The following is an 18,516-nucleotide window of genomic DNA, read 5'->3' as shown; positions in this document are numbered from 1 at the left end:
TTAGGTCAATTGTGATTGATGAAACAAATTAAATTGTCATGAATTAGAACGTTGAATTAGATGTGCCTGTAAGACCAATGCTCATCACAGATGGAAAATTAGTGTGCTGTTTCTTTGCGCAGGAGGAGGTTCTATCCTCCTTCAGTGCTTGGGAAGGATAATAGAGATTTCCATTGTAACTAATGAATAAAGTATTAAATAAACAGTCAACGTTAAATGAGTTGGTAGGAGTCCAGGATGATACTCAGGAATCAGTCTCAGAGGTCCCTCTGGCGGCAGGTGTGCACTCCATGTCCACCTACTTCATGTTTTAATTTAATTCATTGTATCTTGAATATCAGTCAAACAATAAAGATAGAGCAGAGGGAAGATTACTCTAATCATAAACATAAGGAACAAGACAAAAACACCCTACAGTATACCAACATATTTCAAAAAGAAGCAAGGGTCATGTGAATCATTACTTTGTGTAAAGATAGGATAGAGAAAATTATAGATAATGTCTATCTTCTTACTTAGTTGGAAGTAGGTCATTTTGTAAAAGACAATATAAATCATTTCTAAATAATGATATAATACATAAATAGTTCAATGTAAGAAACATCAAAGAGACATGGAGGGGTGCATTAATGCGGTCTAAACACCCTAAGAAATGCTTTCAAATGACTCACAGGCTTGTCCATGCACAGTAGCCTGGAGTCAAAGTGCAGGGAAAAGCTGAGGGTAGACAGGAGTAGCAGGCTTCTCTTGGTAGAGCTTACCATCTGTGTAAGTGTCATGGAATTACAGGTTTCCTATCAAGTCACTCTTACTATGATATTGGTAGGAGGGAAATATGCTATCTATAAAGGCAAATAATCTGCAATATAGGAAAGATGGCATCTCTGATGCATTAAGTCTCTACAGTTTGGAGGTTAAAATTGACTTGCTTTTTAATATTTTGGTACTATATGAGTTTGCTGTAGAAATAATCAGATGTGAAGGAGAAGGGACCGACTATGAAAGTATTGATATATTATGATGGCATTTGATTGATGATTGATGAATAAAGGGGAGATAGAAATAAAAGCCCAGAGAATATGGCAGCCTACAGGGTCAAGTGACAGAGGCAGCTATGCAGAAAACCCAATACTTGTTACTCTCTGGTTCAGGCACTTAACATGATCTAAAGTTAACGAGACAGGTAGACAAAACTGAATTAACAGAATGGAAGGAAGTAGCTAAAATGATATTACGAAAGTACATGAAGAGTGGAAAAGTGGAAAAACAGATTATCCAAAGGAGCTGGGTAGTGAAGAAAGTGATTAGCCATGAATTTTAACTTAGTCGCTGTTTAAGAAAATTCTGATCTACAGGACAGGCAAAAGAAAACCTGACAAACAGCAAATTAACATACAAATGAGGAGGGGATTTAAGAAGGGAAGTTTCAATATTTAAATTGGATTCTCTAACTTATACTACAGATATAATAAAATGGCGGAGAGACTACAAGGATCTTAAGAATTCAAAAAAAGGCACATCAGTCCAGAGCCCATAGTAGCTGACAATTACAGCACTGATCCTCCTGGCAAAACCTAAGAAAAGGTAAGGAGAGTCCTCTTAAAAGCTTCACAGTGAGGCAGGGTACAAAAAATAGCAGTGAGCTCACTGCTGGCTTTAAGGGCAGGTGGTGAGGTCTCCCAGTGCAGAGTAGGTTCCTCTAGTGTGGCCTCCCGAGCTGCCACACTGAGCAGTGAGTGAGCCAATCCCAATGGCTCCAGATAGAGCTGCCAACCAGGGACCAATGATGAGATCTGGTGGCGTCTAAGTGTTTCTCCATGACAGCCATGTGAACAGATATCTGAGGTCATGCACAGAGCAATCTTTCTTTGACTGCTTTGGTGCTCCCTGAGTTAATTGTTCAAGAGGAAAAGCAGGGCTAATTTGGAATCAGGTCTAAGCCCATTAGCCAAGGTGATATGGCTGGTAGCTAGGTTTGTTTGCAAGAAAATTGGTGGGGCATTATGTGTTCATGACTTGAGAAAATCTCTGGCAAGTGTCTCCACAGGCCTCATGCAATTAAGGAGTGATATGAGGTGCTGTCCCAATGCAGGATAGCATGCTTTGCTTGGAAAAGTGCCAGATGTTTTCTCTTGGCAATGGCTAGAAATTAGTGTCCCTGTAAGGAGACCAAAGAGGTGCAGCCTAGGTGAAGAAGAGGACATTGAATAAGGGCCAACATTCTCATCATGGTCTCTTGATCCTTTGTTCTCTACCCTTCAGACAGGCCAATATGTCTGATGGTGCCAGCATGCTGAGATGGGAATCCATTCAAACCACTGTTGCCTGTGGCAGCCCAAAGCCCTGAAGACTCAGAGGCAACCACTTGATCTTCATTTGGGACCAGATTAGAGGTATGTGCATTGAATTTAAGTGATTTTACATTAACAGAGTCCAGAAGTAATGTCTCCCATTATGTAATCACTGCATTCAACAGAGCACCCATGAAATCCAGCCCTGCAGGAGGTCAGGGAGAGAGGAGGCCCATCCACGACCGATGATGAGATCTGGTGGCGTTTGAGTGATACTCAATGAACGCCAACTATCCAGAAATCTGAGGTCAATCCCGATGCCTACTTTAACGTGATAAGCTGTGGATGGAGGCCCATAGGCACATGCCCGTCCCTTGAAGACAGTGGATTGAGGGCTGGATAGCTATGCAAATATACTATTTGGAATCAAGATTTGTGCAGCCTGCGGTCTGCCTTGTAGTTTTGTCAGCCTGAGGTTGAACATCTACTTTAATATGTGGGATGATAAGTCCAATTCCTTAGAGAGAAAGCTTAGATTCAAGCCCTCTTTAAAAGTAGACATTTTAAGTTCAGGAAGAGAAAGTTTCAATATTTCTATTTCCTTCTCTGCCTTGTTCCCTCCAGAGAGACAACCGAAGTGATGGCAGAAGTTGGCCATGTTTGTGATTTCCCGGGAAGTCATAGTGTCAGTAACAAGCCCATGGTAGTGGACAGCAGCTCTGTTGATCCTCCTGTTGGCACCTGATACAGGTAAGAAGGGTCACATTAAGAGCCTTATGGCAGGCAGGGTACAAAAAAATATCAGTGAACTCACTGCTGGCTTAAGGGCAGGTGGTAAAGTCTCCCAGTGCAAAGTAGGTTCCTCTAGTGTGGCCTCCCGAGCTGCCACACTGAGCAGTAGTGAGCCAATCCAAATGGCTCCAGGCAGAGCTGCCAACCAGGGACCAATGATGAGATCTGGTGGCGTCTGAGTGTTTCTCCATGACAGCCATGTGAACAGATATCTGAGGTCATACACAGAGCAATCTTTCTTTGACCGCTTTGGTGCTCCCTGAGTTATTTGTTCAAAAGGAAAAGCAGGGCTAATTTGGAACCAGCCATTAGCCAAGGTATATGCCTGGCAGCTAGGCTGGTTTGCAAGAAAATGAGTGGGGCATTATGGGTGCCTGCATGAAGAAAATTTCTTTTGAGAGTCTCCACAGGCCTCATGCAATAAAGCAATGATATGAGGTGCTGTCCCAATGCAGAATAGCATGCTTTACTTGGAAAAGTGCCATCCATTTTCTCTTGGCAATGGCAAGAAATTAGAGTCCCCTGAGAAGAGACCAAAGAGGTGCAGCCTAGGTGAAGAAGAGGACATTGAATAATGGCCAACATTCTCATCATGGTCTCTCGATCCTTTGCTCTCTACCCTTCAGAAAGGACAACACTTCTGAGGTGCCAGCATGCTGATATGGGAACCCATTCAAACCATGGTGGTCCCTGTAGAAGCCCAGAGCCCTGAAGACTGAGAGGCAAACCTTCGTTGGGGACCATATTACAGGTATGGACATTGGCTTTAGGTATTTTACATTAACAGTGCCCACAAACTAGTGATTCCATTTTGTGATCACTGTGTTCCTCAGAGCACATATGAAATCCAGTCCTGCATGAGGTCAGGCAGAGAGGGGTCCCATTCCTGACCGATGATGAGATCTGGTGGCGTTTGAGTGATACTCGATGAACGCCAACTATCCAGAAATCTGAGGTCAATCCTGATGTCCGCTTTAACGTGCTAAACAGTGGATGGAGGCCCATAGGCACATGCCCGTCCGTTGTGGGCAGTGGATTGTGGGCTGGATAGCCATGCAAAAATACTACTTAGAATCAAGAGCTGCACAGCCTGTGGTCTGCCTTGTAGTTTTGTCAGCCTGAGGTTGACCATCTACTTTAATATGTGGGATGATAAGCCCAATTCTTTAGAGAGAAAGCTTTATACAACTCCCCTTGAAGTGTAGACATTGTGAGTCTCCGGGAAGAGAAAGTCTCAATATTCCTATTCCCTTTTCTGCCTTGTACCCTCCAGAGAGGCAACCGAAGTGATGTCAGAAGTTGGCCATGATGGTGATATTCCGGGATGCCATGTCATTTCAGACACCATGGTTGCTGACAGCAACAGCATTGATCCTAATGTTGGCACCTGATCACAGGTAGGAACGGTCACATTAAGAGCCTTATGGCGGCAGGGTATGGGAAATAGCAGTGAACTCACTGTGGGCTTTAAGGACAGGTGGTAAGGTCTCCCAGTGCAGAGTAGGTTCCTCTAGTGTGGCCTCACGATCTGCCACACTGAGAAGTGAATGAGCCAATCCCAATGGCTCCAGACAGAGCAGCCAGCCAGGGACCGATGATGAGATCTGGTGGCGTCTGAGTGTTTCTCCATGACAGCCATGTGAACAGATATCTGAGGTCAGGCACATAGCAATCTTCCTTTGATGGCTTTTGGTGCTTTCTGAGTTCTTTGTCAGAGAAGAAAGTAGGGCTAACTTAGAATTAGGTCAAAGCCCATTAGCCAAGGGGATATGGTTGGTGGCTAGGCTGGTTTGCAAGAAAATGGGAAGGGCATTATAGGTTCCTGAGTTGAGAAAATCTCTTTTGAGAGTCTCCATAGCCTTGTGAAAGGAAGGAGTGATATGAGGTGCTGTCCAAAGCTGGATAGAATATTTACTTGGAAAAGTGCCAGACATTTTCTCTTGGCAATGGCAAGAAATTAGTGTATCCATGAATAGACCAAAGAGGTACAAACTAGGTAAAGAAGATGGCATTGAATAATGGCCAATATTCTCATTATGGTCTCTGGATCCTCTGTTCTCTACCCTTCAGATAGGCCTACAAGTCTGATGGTGCCAGCATGCTGAGATGGGAATCCATTCAAACCACTGTTGTCTTTTGGTAGCCCAGAGCACTGAAGACTGAGAGGCAACCTCCTGATCTTCATTTGGGACCAGATTAGAGGTGTGTGCATTGACCTTAGGTGATTTTACATTAACAGAGTCCAGAAGTAATGTTTCCCATTATGTGATCACTGCATTCAACAGAGCACCCATGAAATCCAGCCCTGCAGGAGGTCAGGGAGAGAGGGGGCCCATCCATGACCGATGATGAGATCTGGTGGCGTTTGAGTGATACTCGATGAATGCCAACTATCCAGAAATCTGAGGTCAATCCCGATGCCTACTTTAACGTGCTAAGCTGTGGATGGAGGCCCATAGGCAAGTTCCTGTCCCTTGTGGACAGTGGGTTGGGTGCTGGATAGCTATGTGAAAATACTACTTAGAATCAAGAGTCATTTAGCCTGTGGTCTGACATATTTTTGTCAGCCTGAGGTTGACCATCTACTTTAGTATGTGGGATGAGAGGCCCAATAACTTAGAGAGAAAGCTTGCATGCAACTGCCCTTTAAAGACAGACATTGTGGATCTCAAAGAACAGAAAGACTTAATATTTCTATATTCTTCTCTACCTTGTCCCCTCCAGAGAAGCAACTGAAGTGATAGCAGAAGTTGGTCATGTTCGTGACATCCTGGGATGCCATGGTGTCAGTACAGACCCCATGGTAGCTGACAGCAATAGCGTTGATCCTTCTCTTGGCATATGATGACAGGTAGGAACGGTCACATTAAGAGCCTTATGGCAGCCAGGGTACAGAAAATAGCAGTGAACTCACTGCAGGCTTTTAAGGGCAGGTGGTGAGGTCTCCCAGTGCAGAGTAGGTTCCTCTAGTGTGGCCTTCCAAGCTGCCACACTGAGCAGTGAGTGAGCCAATCCCGATGGCTCCAGACAGAGCAGCCAACTAGGGAGTGATGATGAGATCTAGTGGCGTCTGAGTGTTTCTCTATGACAGCCATGTGAACAGATATCTGAGGTCAGGCTCTGAGCAATCCATCTCTTAGTGTCTTTGGTACTCCCTGAGTTACTTGTCTGAGAAGAAAGAGCAGGACTAATTTGGAATCAGGTCTAAACCCATTAGCCAAGAGACATGCCTGGCAACTAGGTTGCTTGCAAGATGATTGGTGGGACATTATGGGTTCCGAAGTGGTTTCGTGCAATAAAGCAGTGGTACGAGGTGCTGTCCTAATGCAGGATAGCATGCTTTACTTGGAAAAGTGGCAGACATTTACTCATGGCAATGGCAAGAAATTAGTGTCCCCCGTGAGGAGACCAAAGAGGTTGAGCCTAAGTAAAGAGAGGATATTAAATAATGGCCAACGTTCTCATCAGGGTCAATCAATATTTTGATCTTTATCTTTCAGACAGGCCAACAAGTCTGATGGTGCCAGCATGCTGAGATGGGAACCCATTCAAACCACTGTTGTCTTGTGGTAACCCTTAGCCCGGAGCACTGAAGACTGAGAGGCAACAATCTGACCTTCATTAGGGGCCAGATTAAAGGTATGTGCATTGACCTTAGGGTATTATACCCTAACAGAGTCCAGAAGTAATGTCTCCCATTATGTGAACAGTGCATTCAGAGAGCACCCAAGAAATCCAGCCCTGCAAGTGGTCAGGGAGAGAGGGGGCCCATCCACGACCAATGATGAGATCTGGTGGTGTTTGAGTGATACTCAATTAACGCCAACTATCCAGAAATCTGAGGTCAATCCAGATGCCTGCTTTAACATGATAAGCTGTGGATGGAGGCCCATAGGCACATGCCCGTCCCTTGAGGACAGTGAATTGTGGGCTGGATTGTTATGCGAAAATACTACGTAGAATCAAAAGTCGTGCAGCATATGGTGTGCTTGTATTTTTGTCAGCCTGAGGTTGAACATCCACTTTAATATGCGTGATGATAAGCCCAATTCTTTAGAGAGAGAGCTCGTATCCAACTCCTCTTGAAAACTAGACATTGTGGATCTCCGGGAAGAGAAATTCTCAATATTTCTATTCCCTTTTCTGCCTTGTCCCCTCCAGAGAGGCAACTGAAGTAATGGTGGATTTTGGCCATGATCGTGATTTTCTGGGATGCCATGCTGTCAGTACAAACCCCATAGTGGCTGACAGCAACAGCGTTAATCCCTCCATTGGCACCTGATCACAGGTAGGAATGGTCACATTAAGAGCCTTATGGCAGGCAGGGTATGGAAAATAGCAGTGAACTCACTGTGGGCTTTGAAGGGAGGTGGTGAGGTCTCCCAGTGCAGAGTAGGTTCCTCTAGTGTGGCCTCCCAAGCTGCCACACTGAGCAGTGAGTGAGCCAATCCAAATGGCTCCAGACAGAGCGGCCAACCAGTTACCGATGATGAGATCCGGCGTCCTCTGAGTGTTTCTCGATGACAGCCATGTGAACAGATTTCTGAGGTCTGGCACAGAGCAACCTACCTTGGCCCGACTTTCCTTTTAACATAGTTACTGGTATGTGAGGAAAGAGCAGGACCAGAACTGGAATCAGGTCTAAGGTAGCTGACCAAGGGAACATGGCTGGGTGCTGGGCAAGAGTAGAACAAAGTCCCTGAGAAAATGGAATTTCCTGAGTGGAGAAAATCATGGCCGTGTGTCTCCACAGGCCTTGTGAAAGGTACAGGAGATGAGGTGCTGTCTTGATGCAGGACAGGACTCTCTACTTAGAAGAGTAATAGTCATTTTCTCTTGGAAATGGCCAGAAATTAGTGTCCCTGTGAGGAGACCAAAGAGATGCAACCTAGAAAAACAAAGAGGCCATTGAGTAATGGCCAACATTCTCATCACGGTCTCCCCATCCTCTGCTTTGTACCCTTCAGAAAGGCTGACTCGACTGATTCTACCAGCGTGCTGAGATGGAGACCCCACTCCAACCACTGTGGTACTGTGAGAGCCTAGAGCCCTGACGAATGAGAGGAAACCGTCAGAGCCTCATGGGGTCAAGATTAGAGGTAAGTGCAGTTTCATTAATGAGTTTTATAATCTAGAGTCCAGAAAGTAATGAGTAAGACAGGCTTTGATGGGAACCTGTTGAGTAAAACCACACAGAAATATATCTGATTCTGTGATCACTGTGTTCCACAGAGCATCTAAAAATTCCAGCCCTACAGGAGGTCAGGGAGAGAGGGGGCCCATCCACGACCGATGATGAGATCTGGTGGCATTTGAGTGATACTCCGTGAATGCCAACTATCCAGAAATCTGAGGTCAATTCCGATGCCGCTTTACATGCTAAACTGTAGATGGAGGCCCATAGTCAAATGCCTGTCCCTTGTGGACTGTGGATTGTGGGCTGGATAGCTATGCAAATATCCTACTTAGAATCAACATTGTGTAGCCTGTAGTCTGCCTTGTATTTTTGTCAGCCTGAGGTTGAACATCTACTTTAATATGTGGGGTGATAAGCCCAATTACTTAGAGAGAAAGCTTGGATTTAAGCCCTCTTTAAAAGTAGACATTTTGAGTACAGGAAGAGAAAGTTTCAATATTTCTATTTCCTTCTCTGCCTTGTCCCCTGCAGAGAGACAACCGAAGTGATGGCAGAAGTTGGCCATGTTTGTGATTTCCTGGAAAGTCATGGTGTCAGTAACGAGCCCATGTTAGTGGACAGCAGCTGCGTTGATCTTCCTGTTGGCACCTGATACAGGTAGGAGTGGTCCTGTTAAGAGCCTCCTGGCAGGCAGGGCATGGAAAACAGCAGTGAGCTCACTGCTGGCTTTAAGGGCAGGTGATGAGGTCTCCCAGTGCAGAGTAGGTTCCTCTAGTGTGGCCTCCCGAGCTGCCACACTGAGCAGTGAGTGAGCCAATCCCAATGGCTCCAGACAGAGCTGCCAACCAGGGACCAATGATGAGATCTGGTGGCGTCTGAGTGTTTCTCCATGACAGCCATGTGAACAGATATCTGAGGTCATGCACAGAGCAATCTTTCTTTGACTGCTTTGGTGCTCCCTGAGTTAATTGTTCAAAAGGAAAAGCAGGGCTAATTTGGAATCAGGTCTAAGCCCATTAGCCAAGGTGATATGGCTGGTAGCTAGGTTTGTTTGCAAGAAAATTGGTGGGGCATTATGTGTTCATGACTTGAGAAAATCTCTGGCAAGTGTCTCCACAGGCCTCATGCAATTAAGGAGTAATATGAGGTGCTGTCCCAATGCAGGATAGCATGCTTTGCTTGGAAAAGTGCCAGATGTTTTCTCTTGGCAATGGCTAGAAATTAGTGTCCCTGTTAGGAGACCAAAGAGGTGCAGCCTAGGTGAAAAAGAGGACATTGAATAAGGGCCAACATTCTCATCATGGTCTCTTGATCCTTTGTTCTCTACCCTTCAGACAGGCCAATATGTCTGATGGTGCCAGCATGCTGAGATGGGAACCCATTCAAACCACTGTTGCCTGTGGCAGCCTAGAGCCCTGAAGACTCGGAGGCAACCACCTGATCTTCATTTGGGACCAGATTAGAGGTGTGTGCATTACCTTAGGTGATTATACATTAACAGAGTCCAGAAGTAATGTCTCCCATTATGTAATCACTGCATTCAACAGAGCACCCAAGAAATCCAGCCCTGCAGGAGGTCAGGGAGAGAGGAGGCCCATCCATGACCGATGATGAGATCTGGTGGCGTTTGAGTGATACTCGATGAATGCCAACTATCCAGAAATCTGAGGTCAATCCCGATGCCCGCTTTAACGTGATAAGCTGTGGATGGAGGACCATAGGCACATGCCCGTCCCTCGTGGACAGTGGATTGTGGGCTGGATTGCTATGCAAAAATATTACTTAGAATCAAGATCATGCAGCCTGTGTTCTGCTATTATATTTGTCTGCCTGAGGTTGACCATCTACTTTAATATTCGCAATGATTAGTCCAATTCCTTATAGAGAAAGCTTGGATGAAACCCCACTTTCATGATTGACATGGTTGATTTCCAGGAAGAGAAAGTCTAAACATTTCTATTCCCTTCTCTGTCTAGTCCCCTCCAGGGAGACAACCAGAGTGATGATGGAAGTTGTCCATGATCCTGATTTCCATGGATCCCATGGTCTTAGTATAGGCCCCATGGTGGCTGAAAGCAACAGCATTGATCCTCCTGTTGGCACCTGAAACAGGTAGGAACGGTCATGTTAAAAGCCTTATGGCAGGCAGGGTATGGAAAATTTCAGTGAACTCACTGTGGGCTTTGTGGGCAGGTGGTTAGGTCTCCCAGTGCAGAGTAGTTTGCTCTAGTGTGGCCTCCCGAGCTGCCACACTGAGCAGTGAGTGAGCCAATCCAAATGGCTCCAGACAGAGCGGCCAACCAGTTACCGATGATGAGATCCGGCGTCCTCTGAGTGTTTCTCGATGACAGCCATGTGAACAGATTTCTGAGGTCTGGCACAGAGCAACCTACCTTGGCCCGACTTTCCTTTTAACATAGTTACTGGTATGTGAGGAAAGAGCAGGACCAGAACTGGAATCAGGTCTAAGGTAGTTGACCAAGGGAACATGGCTGGGTGCTGGGCAAGAGTAGAACAAAGTCCCTGAGAAAATGGAATTTCCTGAGTGGAGAAAATCATGGCCATGTGTCTCCACAGGCCTTGTGAAAGGTAGAGGAGATGAGGTGCTGTCTTGATGCAGGACAGGACTCTCTACTTAGAAGAGTAATAGTCATTTTCTCTTGGAAATGGCCAGAAATTAGTGTCCCTGTGAGGAGACCAAAGAGATGCAACCTAGAAAAACAAAAAAGCCATTGAGTAATGGCCAACATTCTCATCACGGTCTCCCCATCCTCTGCTTTGTACCCTTCAGAAAGGCTGACTCGACTGATTCTACCAGCGTGCTGAGATGGAGACCCCACTCCAACCACTGTGGTACTGTGAGAGCCTAGAGCCCTGACGAATGAGAGGAAACCGTCAGAGCCTCATGGGGTCAAAATTAGAGGTAAGTGCAGTTGCATTAATGATTTTATAATCTAGAGTCCAGAAAGTAATGAGTAAAACAGGCTTTGATGGGAACCTTTCAGAAAATCCACACAGAAATATATCTGATTCTGTGATCACTGTGTTCCACAGGGCATCTAAGAATTCCAGCCCTGCAGGAGGTCAGGGAGAGAGGGTCCTATCCACGACCGATGATGAGATCTGGTGGCGTTTGAGTGATACTCGATGAACGCCAACTATCCAGAAATCTGAGGTCAATTCCGATGCCTGCTTTAACGTGATAAGCTGTGGATGGAGGCCCATAGGCACATGCCCGTCCCTTGTGGACAGAGATTGTGGTCTGGATAGTTATGCGAAAATACTACTTAGAATCAAGAATCATGCATCCTGTGGTCTGCCTTGTAATTTTGTTAGCCTTAGGTTGACCATCTACTTTAATATTTTCAATCATAAGCCCAATTCCTTAGAGTCAGAACTTGTATGCACCTCCTTTTGAAAGGTAGACATTGTGAGTCTCCGGGAAGAGAAAGTCTCAATATTTCCATTCCCTTCTCTGTCTTGTTCCCTTCAGAGAGACAACCTAAGGAATGGCAGAAATTTGCCATGTTCATGATTTCCCAGGATTCCCTTGTTTCAGTACAGACCCCATGGTGGCTGACAGCAACAGCGTTGATCCTCCTGTTGGCACCTGATACAGGTAGGAATGGTCCTGTTAAGAGCCTCCTGGCAGGCAGGGTATGGAAAATAGCAGTGAGCTCACTGCTGGCTTTAAGGGCAGGTGGTAAGGTCGCCCAGTGCAGAGTAGGTTCCTCTAGTGTGGCCTCCCGAGCTGCCACACTGAGCAGTGAGTGAGCCAATCCCGATGGCTCCAGACAGAGCAGCCAACCAGGGACCGATGATGAGATCTGGTGGCGTCTGAGTGTTTCTCGATGACAGCCATGTGAACAGATATCTGAGGTCAGGCACAGAACAATCTCTTTTTTTGGCTCTCTTTGTAGCCTTCCAGTTAACATTTCAGGTAGAGAGAGTTGAGAAGGCATGGGTACCAGACTAGTGCCCATTTTCCCATGATTTTGGGTAGCAAGTTTGATGTAAATTGCATGGGAATGTGACTTGTGATTAATTGAGTAGTTCCCAGCCTAGTATTTGCATAGGGCTTGGACAAGTATAGGGGAAGATGAGAAGCTAACCCAATACAGATCAGCAGTGGTAACTTAGAAAAGATCCAGTCCTTTTTCCATAAACATGGCACAAAATTAGTGCTCCCCTTAAGAGACTATAGAGTTGCACCCTAGGGAATAGAGAGGGCACAAAGTGTTATCCTTCATGGTCTCAATATTGTCTCTCCCTTCTCTGCTCTGTACCCTTCAGAAGGACTGACACACCTTATGGTGCCCGCGTGCTGTGATCAAGGACTCCCTGCCTCCTCCGCCTTCTGAAACACTGTGGCCATTGTGAGTTCGCCAAGCCCTGCTGACTGACTTTCCTTTGGGACTAGATTAGAGGTATGTGCATTGTTAGTAAGGTGTTTTTGTTGACTCCGGAAAGTAGTGAATCATGACTTGTTTTCACAGAAACCTGTTAGGGATCACCAGGCTGAACAACTTCCCCTTCTTTCCCATTCTTCGATCTCTTGAGCACCTCAGAAGTCCAGCCCTGCAGAAGGTCAGGAATAGAGGAGCCCATCCATGACCCATGGTGAGACCTCTAGTGTCTGAGTGATATTTGATGAACTCCATATGTTCAAAAATCTGAGGAAAAACCACATACCCGCCTCACCATGCTTAGCTGTGGATGGAGTCCCATAGGTACATGCCTGTCCTTTTTGGACTTTGGTTTGGCTTTCCGGGCAGCAATTTGATAGTAATACTAAGAATCTCATACTTAAAATTTGTGAAACATAATCAGTACAATCCATTACAGAACTTGGTCTTCATTTTCTCAATCAATATAATATTTGAGACAATCTCACCAAATTGGCTCTAAGTGCCCAATTTCTTAGCATGAAATCCTGCTCCCTTCTCTCACGGTTAATAGCTGTGTTTTCCATCCAGGAGATGTCTTCTTATTGTTTCCTTTCTTTTCTCCATTCAGCCTGATTGAATTAGTGTTTTTTACCAGAGAAGCTTCCAGTGATTGCGACTTTCTCTGATGTTACGTTGACACCCTCAGAGCACTGTGACTGATACCCCATTTAGACTCACACTTTGGCCAGATGGTGGTAAGATGTTGATAATGTTATATCTTTATTCCTAAGCAGCATGTATAACATTAATAATATAGTAATAATTTTGACATCACATTGGAAAACTGAAGCCCTAATGCAACTTTCACATCATTTCATAGTCTTTGTATTTCATATTAATGTTATCATCTTTACTCTTAGATTCACTTTTTTCTAGAGAGTTTCCAACTTTCATAATGTTAATATCAAGTTTTGGGTACCTTCTAGTCAGCTATTCTCCCCCCACCCCCACATTCCACCATTTCTTTGTCCCATTGTTTTAGAACATCACTGCATCTCTTTTAGCCTCCTTTGCCCCATCTGTAGCTCTGCCCCAGAGTTTTTCTACCTTTCTCGGTGCAGGTCACAAAGTCCCTCCAACATTCTTCTCCCGCCTTCCCTAGAACATGCCAAACTGGGGTCACCAGCATTCCTCTTTCCATTTTCCAGATATCCTTTTTAGACACTCGTGTGTGAGTACAGCCATACTCTACTGCTTCTCTGTCCCTCGTTTATTCCTATGCTCATATTTACATCTGTGCTTTTGTTTAAAACAGTCCTATTCCTTCCAGTCTTCCTAGTGGATGACTAGTATCTGACACAGTGTTTATACCTACATCCTGTAGAGTATCCCAACATAATAGTAGTATAATAACTAGTCATTTGCATAGAATGGACAATAATATTGCGTGGACTTTTTTTGAAAGAAGACATACAAATGTCCCAAACAGCAAATTATTATTTATATCTATATTCAATTTTTACATTTCTGTTTTTGTGTCAATATTCTGATTCATATTGATGAACATTAGGCTCTTCTAAATTTCCAGCCACAGTCACGCATTACCTTAACCTGCTTAGAATGCCTGTGGCCAAGTTGACAAAGTACAACAGAAGCTCGAGGTCACATGTTCTAAGAGAAATTTTATAGCACACATTGCACAGACAGGTAGTGATGCTCGAAATCCAAAACAAAGTTTCTGTGTACCAAGACATCTGCTACTAGGTAAAATTACAAGAAAAGTACCCTTGTGTCCATGTGCCATCTGCACGTCCTCACAGACTACAACATTAGTCATAACTTCCTACCACCCTATACTGATGCCTGATGGCACTGAGTCCACTATTGTATGGAGCCATCCCATACTGTCCTTTCATTAACGACAATACATACGGAATATCTCACGGCCATAGTTTATGTTCTGAGTCTGTGGACACAATTAAATTTGCTTGTCTTATTAAGAGATAGATTATATTATTTAGTTAAGGATTAGATATATCACCCTTTAAATCAAAGTTGAAAACCATGGTTTTTATTTGCCTTTAACAATCATTTATCTTCTCTTTTTTTTCCTGCTTTCCCCTAACGGGTGTGTATAAGCCGGCAGCATAATTCCCTATGTGTATTAACGGTATCAAGGTAAGTCTGGATGATAGCCATAGCTCTTGTCTGTGTTTTGGTATACAGCTTAGTTTTACAAAGCATGAAATATAATCCTATAGGTCCCCTTTTACCTCATCATTTGGGATGAACATGTGTACTAAGCATGTACAGAGTCTGAGCATGGTTAATAGTACATGTGCACACATTGATATGAGTTCCAATGTACATACATTAGAGAGCTGTGCTCCTGTTGTATATCTGTGCATGGTAGGCATTACTGCTTGGGCAGTAAACAGTGATGATGAGGAGGAGAGATCAAGCCTTTGCTGGACCAATGATGATAGCTACCAAGGTATGAGAGAGATGATGAACAATACCTGTCTGAAACTCTAAGGTCCAACACAATAGATAAATAGATAAGTAAGGATCCTTGAAGGAGAGTGCCATTTTTTATCTTGTGTTCTGCTCTTTATTCCTCAGAATGGGTGCTCCGGAGGTGATTTCTGCAGTTTTCATGGTCACCAGAACAACATTCTATCGCTGCATTGTACTTGGGAAGACGTGAGTACTAGTTAGTGTCCTTGTGTATTGTGTGGCTTGTTGAAGGTTACTTACTTCATTATTGAAAAGAATATAATAGGACCTGATGAGATGGCTCCGTGGAGGAGGCAGTTGCTGCAAATCAATTACCCAAGTTTGTTCTCCAGTATCCACGTGGTGGAAAGAAAGAACTGATTCCCAAATATTGGACTCTGGCCTTTATGCACTTGTCCTTGGCATGTACACTCACAAACACAAGTGAATATATTCAATAAAAATTAAGTTTTAACTATGATTGCATTATGCCAAGTATAACCGTGACACATACAGACTTAACATGAAATAGGACATTGAGTTGGCCTTGCTTGATAAATCCTGGCTCCTCACTGAAAGAGACAGTTTGAGGTAAATTTGTTCCTTATAGAGGCATGACTTCTAGTCTATTTCGGTGTTTGGGGGAATAATAAAGTTTCCATTTTTTTAATATGGTTTACTTTTTTATATTTAAAATTTCTATCTCCTCCTCCCCCTTCCCTCCCCTCCCCTCCACCCATACCTCCCCTCCCTCCCTCTCCAGGCCAAGGAGCCATCAGGGTTCCCTACTCTATGGTCCTGATGAGGAACAGAAGGAGGGAGAACATGAGAAAGAAAGTCAGGACCGTGAGGGGTGCGTTCACCCATGGAGACGGTGGGACAGAACTAACGGGAGATCACCAACTCCAGTTGGAATGGGACTGATGGAACATGAGACCAAACCGGACTCTCTAAAGTTTCCATTTTTATTTGTGAATTAATGATTTGATCGGAAGTCAAAATGGAAGTGAACGCAGGTGATTAGAGTCAGGCTGCATTGATGATGAACACAGAATGTTGTATATGTGCTTGTCTCTGGGGTCCATCCTGTGCAGATGCGATTTCTGTGCTCATATATTTCATACTGTGCTTTTAATCCCTTGAATATCTGATAAATATAGAAAACAATCAAGATAAGTGTGTGAAACGTTATTCAGTTATAAACCAGAGTTTGAAGGCCAAAAAACAACCCTTAGTACATTGAAAATATGTAATCCAAAGAGAAGCAAGTAGCATATAACTGCTTTTGTATACAGAGGAAATAGTGTCAATAGCAGTTTGTAGATACTTATCTTACAAGACACTAGTATAAGTACTTTAAAATTATGATGGCTTGCATGAATGGTTCAAATGTCACTTAATCATAGAAGACAAAGGGAGAAATATGACTTTTTAAAACAAACAAACAAGCAAACCCTATTTTGATTCTGTACTGTCCTTGAAGTGGACGTTCTCGAGTGGCTAACATGTTTGTCCATGGTCAGCAGCGCTGGCTTGGATCTTTTCATAGAGCCTTGGACAGATGTGCGGTTCCACCGTTTTTACTTTTGCTGCCTTCTTGTATTTTATCATTTCTTTCCCTTCCTTTCCTTTCTTTCCTCTCCCTCCCCCTTCCTTCCATTCCCCTCCATACTCAGGATAAACCATGTAATTAGAGGATCCTCCAAGGGTCAAGGGCTCCATTTGCACCCTGCTGACGAGGAGAACAGACCAGTGTGAGTTACAAGAATCTCCTTGTTTTTGTTTGAGTGGTTTAGTATAGTGTTTAAACAGTGCATGTCATAGTTAGTGATGGCTATCTGAAGACCAATGGTAGGTATGGGAACTACATGAAATTGTCATTCTTAATTCAAATGTGGTAACTAGTATATATTATTAATGTGATGGATATATTAAAGAGAATCCACAAAAAGATTATTTTGTGGGGGTTGGGATTACTAATCATAGGGCTTATAATTAATTAATAGGCAAAGTAGAAATAAATAGAAAAGGAAGCTAATCCTGGCTTGATGATGACTACTGGTGGCATTTGAATCATACATGATGACTATGTGTCTAAAACACCAAGATCCAACACAGAAGATACTACGTGGTGACATAAAGATTGCTAGCAACATTGTCATTGTCTTGACCTCTGCTTTTCTCTGTGTTACTTAGAATGGAGTCTTCCAAGGGGATCTATTCATCTTTAATGGCTGCCAGCCCATCAGTGTCTTGGAATGATATGAGACCTGGCCAACATTCTTGTCATGGTTTTGATGGTTTGTGGCAGGTTAGTCACTGTGTTTCTAAGATGGGAAAGGTGTTCCCACTAGGTCGAATTGTAAGTATAGTTAGTATAAAATAGTATATCAGATTATACTTACATATAAAAAGGAGGGGAGTTCTCGAAGGAGACACATTTATATTCACAATGGAAAAATGAGTAGAGAAAATGGGGTCAGTCTTGGACTTGGGGTAACCTTGGTGGCATATGTGAGTTACAAAGAGAGACTGCATCTCTGAGGTCCATCATAAAGTCCAGTTGTCAATAGTAGAGGTGGCCTTGATTTCTGTCCTTATATAGATGCATTTCCTAATGTTCTTTTAATTGGATCAGTACAAGAATCAAAAAATACAAATAGAAATTAATAAGTGTGGTCCAATTAAAAATTACATGATGAACAAGAATGACTTTTAGGATAAATAGGAATTCTTCACATCTGCTTTTCAGCAAATGATGAAAGTCATAAAGGATAACATTATGAATGTCCACATCATTGCTAAGCGTGCCAATATTTATTTAAGAGCTAATTAAATAGATATTCTCATCTTATGAATGATTACCTAGGGCTGAGTAAGTGAAAGTCAGAGGTTAATAGCAATGTCTTAATTTTCTCTTTATCTCTTCTGCTCTGCATTCCTTTAGACCTTTGCTGATGTGTGGACGCCTCCATGGCTGGGAGCTCTGCTGGCATCATGGGCGAGGCTAGGCAGACCACTGTGAGTAATGGTCAGAATTCTTTCATTTGCTTAGCAGAGCTTAAGGTGTGACTGAAAAATCTAGTTTGGCACCAAAGATGGCCGCTCCATACCAAGGAGAGCCCCCGAAGTGAGTGAAAGCTGTCGATTATTTATGACGTGCTGATTACAATTGTTAAGCTTAGAACAATTCCATATAGATTAGGAATCAGAAAGATTTTTTAGGGTTTTTTGAATGATAGGTGCTCAAGTTATTATTAGTCAATTATTGAACTAATTAACAACAACGAAGGAGTAGTGGTTAGAAAGTAGTGTCACAATGGACAACGGTCTCTGGTAGCACTTGAGTCGCATGGATGATGACATTTCTGGAACTCTGCGATCTACTAAAGAAGAAACATAATCTATCTCC

At 43.6% G+C, this 18,516-nt stretch overlaps 15 non-coding genes across 15 annotated transcripts; all 15 read left to right on the top strand.

Moving 5' to 3' along the window:
- The first annotated feature begins 1,776 nt into the window (after positions 1 to 1,776).
- Positions 1,777 to 1,851, top strand: LOC119820113. The gene has a single exon (XR_005286383.1). It is a non-coding gene; the product is annotated as a small nucleolar RNA SNORD113/SNORD114 family (small nucleolar RNA).
- Positions 1,852 to 2,529: 678 nt separating this feature from the next.
- LOC119820095 lies at positions 2,530 to 2,604 on the top strand. Its single transcript, XR_005286367.1, has one exon. It is a non-coding gene; the product is annotated as a small nucleolar RNA SNORD113/SNORD114 family (small nucleolar RNA).
- A 627-nt stretch (positions 2,605 to 3,231) lies between these two features.
- On the top strand, positions 3,232 to 3,306 carry LOC119820107. The gene has a single exon (XR_005286378.1). It is a non-coding gene; the product is annotated as a small nucleolar RNA SNORD113/SNORD114 family (small nucleolar RNA).
- Positions 3,307 to 3,969: 663 nt separating this feature from the next.
- LOC119820092 lies at positions 3,970 to 4,044 on the top strand. Its single transcript, XR_005286364.1, has one exon. It is a non-coding gene; the product is annotated as a small nucleolar RNA SNORD113/SNORD114 family (small nucleolar RNA).
- Positions 4,045 to 4,670: 626 nt separating this feature from the next.
- LOC119820108 lies at positions 4,671 to 4,745 on the top strand. The gene has a single exon (XR_005286379.1). It is a non-coding gene; the product is annotated as a small nucleolar RNA SNORD113/SNORD114 family (small nucleolar RNA).
- Positions 4,746 to 5,421: 676 nt separating this feature from the next.
- On the top strand, positions 5,422 to 5,496 carry LOC119820091. Its single transcript, XR_005286363.1, has one exon. It is a non-coding gene; the product is annotated as a small nucleolar RNA SNORD113/SNORD114 family (small nucleolar RNA).
- A 630-nt stretch (positions 5,497 to 6,126) lies between these two features.
- Positions 6,127 to 6,201, top strand: LOC119820119. The gene has a single exon (XR_005286388.1). It is a non-coding gene; the product is annotated as a small nucleolar RNA SNORD113/SNORD114 family (small nucleolar RNA).
- A 656-nt stretch (positions 6,202 to 6,857) lies between these two features.
- On the top strand, positions 6,858 to 6,932 carry LOC119820103. The gene has a single exon (XR_005286374.1). It is a non-coding gene; the product is annotated as a small nucleolar RNA SNORD113/SNORD114 family (small nucleolar RNA).
- Positions 6,933 to 8,368: 1,436 nt separating this feature from the next.
- LOC119820099 lies at positions 8,369 to 8,443 on the top strand. The gene has a single exon (XR_005286371.1). It is a non-coding gene; the product is annotated as a small nucleolar RNA SNORD113/SNORD114 family (small nucleolar RNA).
- Positions 8,444 to 9,068: 625 nt separating this feature from the next.
- Positions 9,069 to 9,143, top strand: LOC119820110. Its single transcript, XR_005286381.1, has one exon. It is a non-coding gene; the product is annotated as a small nucleolar RNA SNORD113/SNORD114 family (small nucleolar RNA).
- Positions 9,144 to 9,820: 677 nt separating this feature from the next.
- On the top strand, positions 9,821 to 9,895 carry LOC119820090. Its single transcript, XR_005286362.1, has one exon. It is a non-coding gene; the product is annotated as a small nucleolar RNA SNORD113/SNORD114 family (small nucleolar RNA).
- Positions 9,896 to 11,326: 1,431 nt separating this feature from the next.
- Positions 11,327 to 11,401, top strand: LOC119820094. Its single transcript, XR_005286366.1, has one exon. It is a non-coding gene; the product is annotated as a small nucleolar RNA SNORD113/SNORD114 family (small nucleolar RNA).
- A 629-nt stretch (positions 11,402 to 12,030) lies between these two features.
- On the top strand, positions 12,031 to 12,105 carry LOC119820106. The gene has a single exon (XR_005286377.1). It is a non-coding gene; the product is annotated as a small nucleolar RNA SNORD113/SNORD114 family (small nucleolar RNA).
- Positions 12,106 to 15,077: 2,972 nt separating this feature from the next.
- LOC119820109 lies at positions 15,078 to 15,150 on the top strand. The gene has a single exon (XR_005286380.1). It is a non-coding gene; the product is annotated as a small nucleolar RNA SNORD113/SNORD114 family (small nucleolar RNA).
- A 1,995-nt stretch (positions 15,151 to 17,145) lies between these two features.
- Positions 17,146 to 17,217, top strand: LOC119820098. The gene has a single exon (XR_005286370.1). It is a non-coding gene; the product is annotated as a small nucleolar RNA SNORD113/SNORD114 family (small nucleolar RNA).
- The last annotated feature ends 1,299 nt before the right edge of the window (positions 17,218 to 18,516 follow it).

This window comes from Arvicola amphibius, chromosome 7 (assembly GCF_903992535.2).
Source record: "Arvicola amphibius chromosome 7, mArvAmp1.2, whole genome shotgun sequence".
In the NCBI taxonomy this organism is placed as follows: domain Eukaryota; kingdom Metazoa; phylum Chordata; class Mammalia; order Rodentia; family Cricetidae; genus Arvicola; species Arvicola amphibius.
Note: the sequence above shows the minus strand (reverse complement) of the source record. Positions and strands in the feature narration are given on the sequence as shown.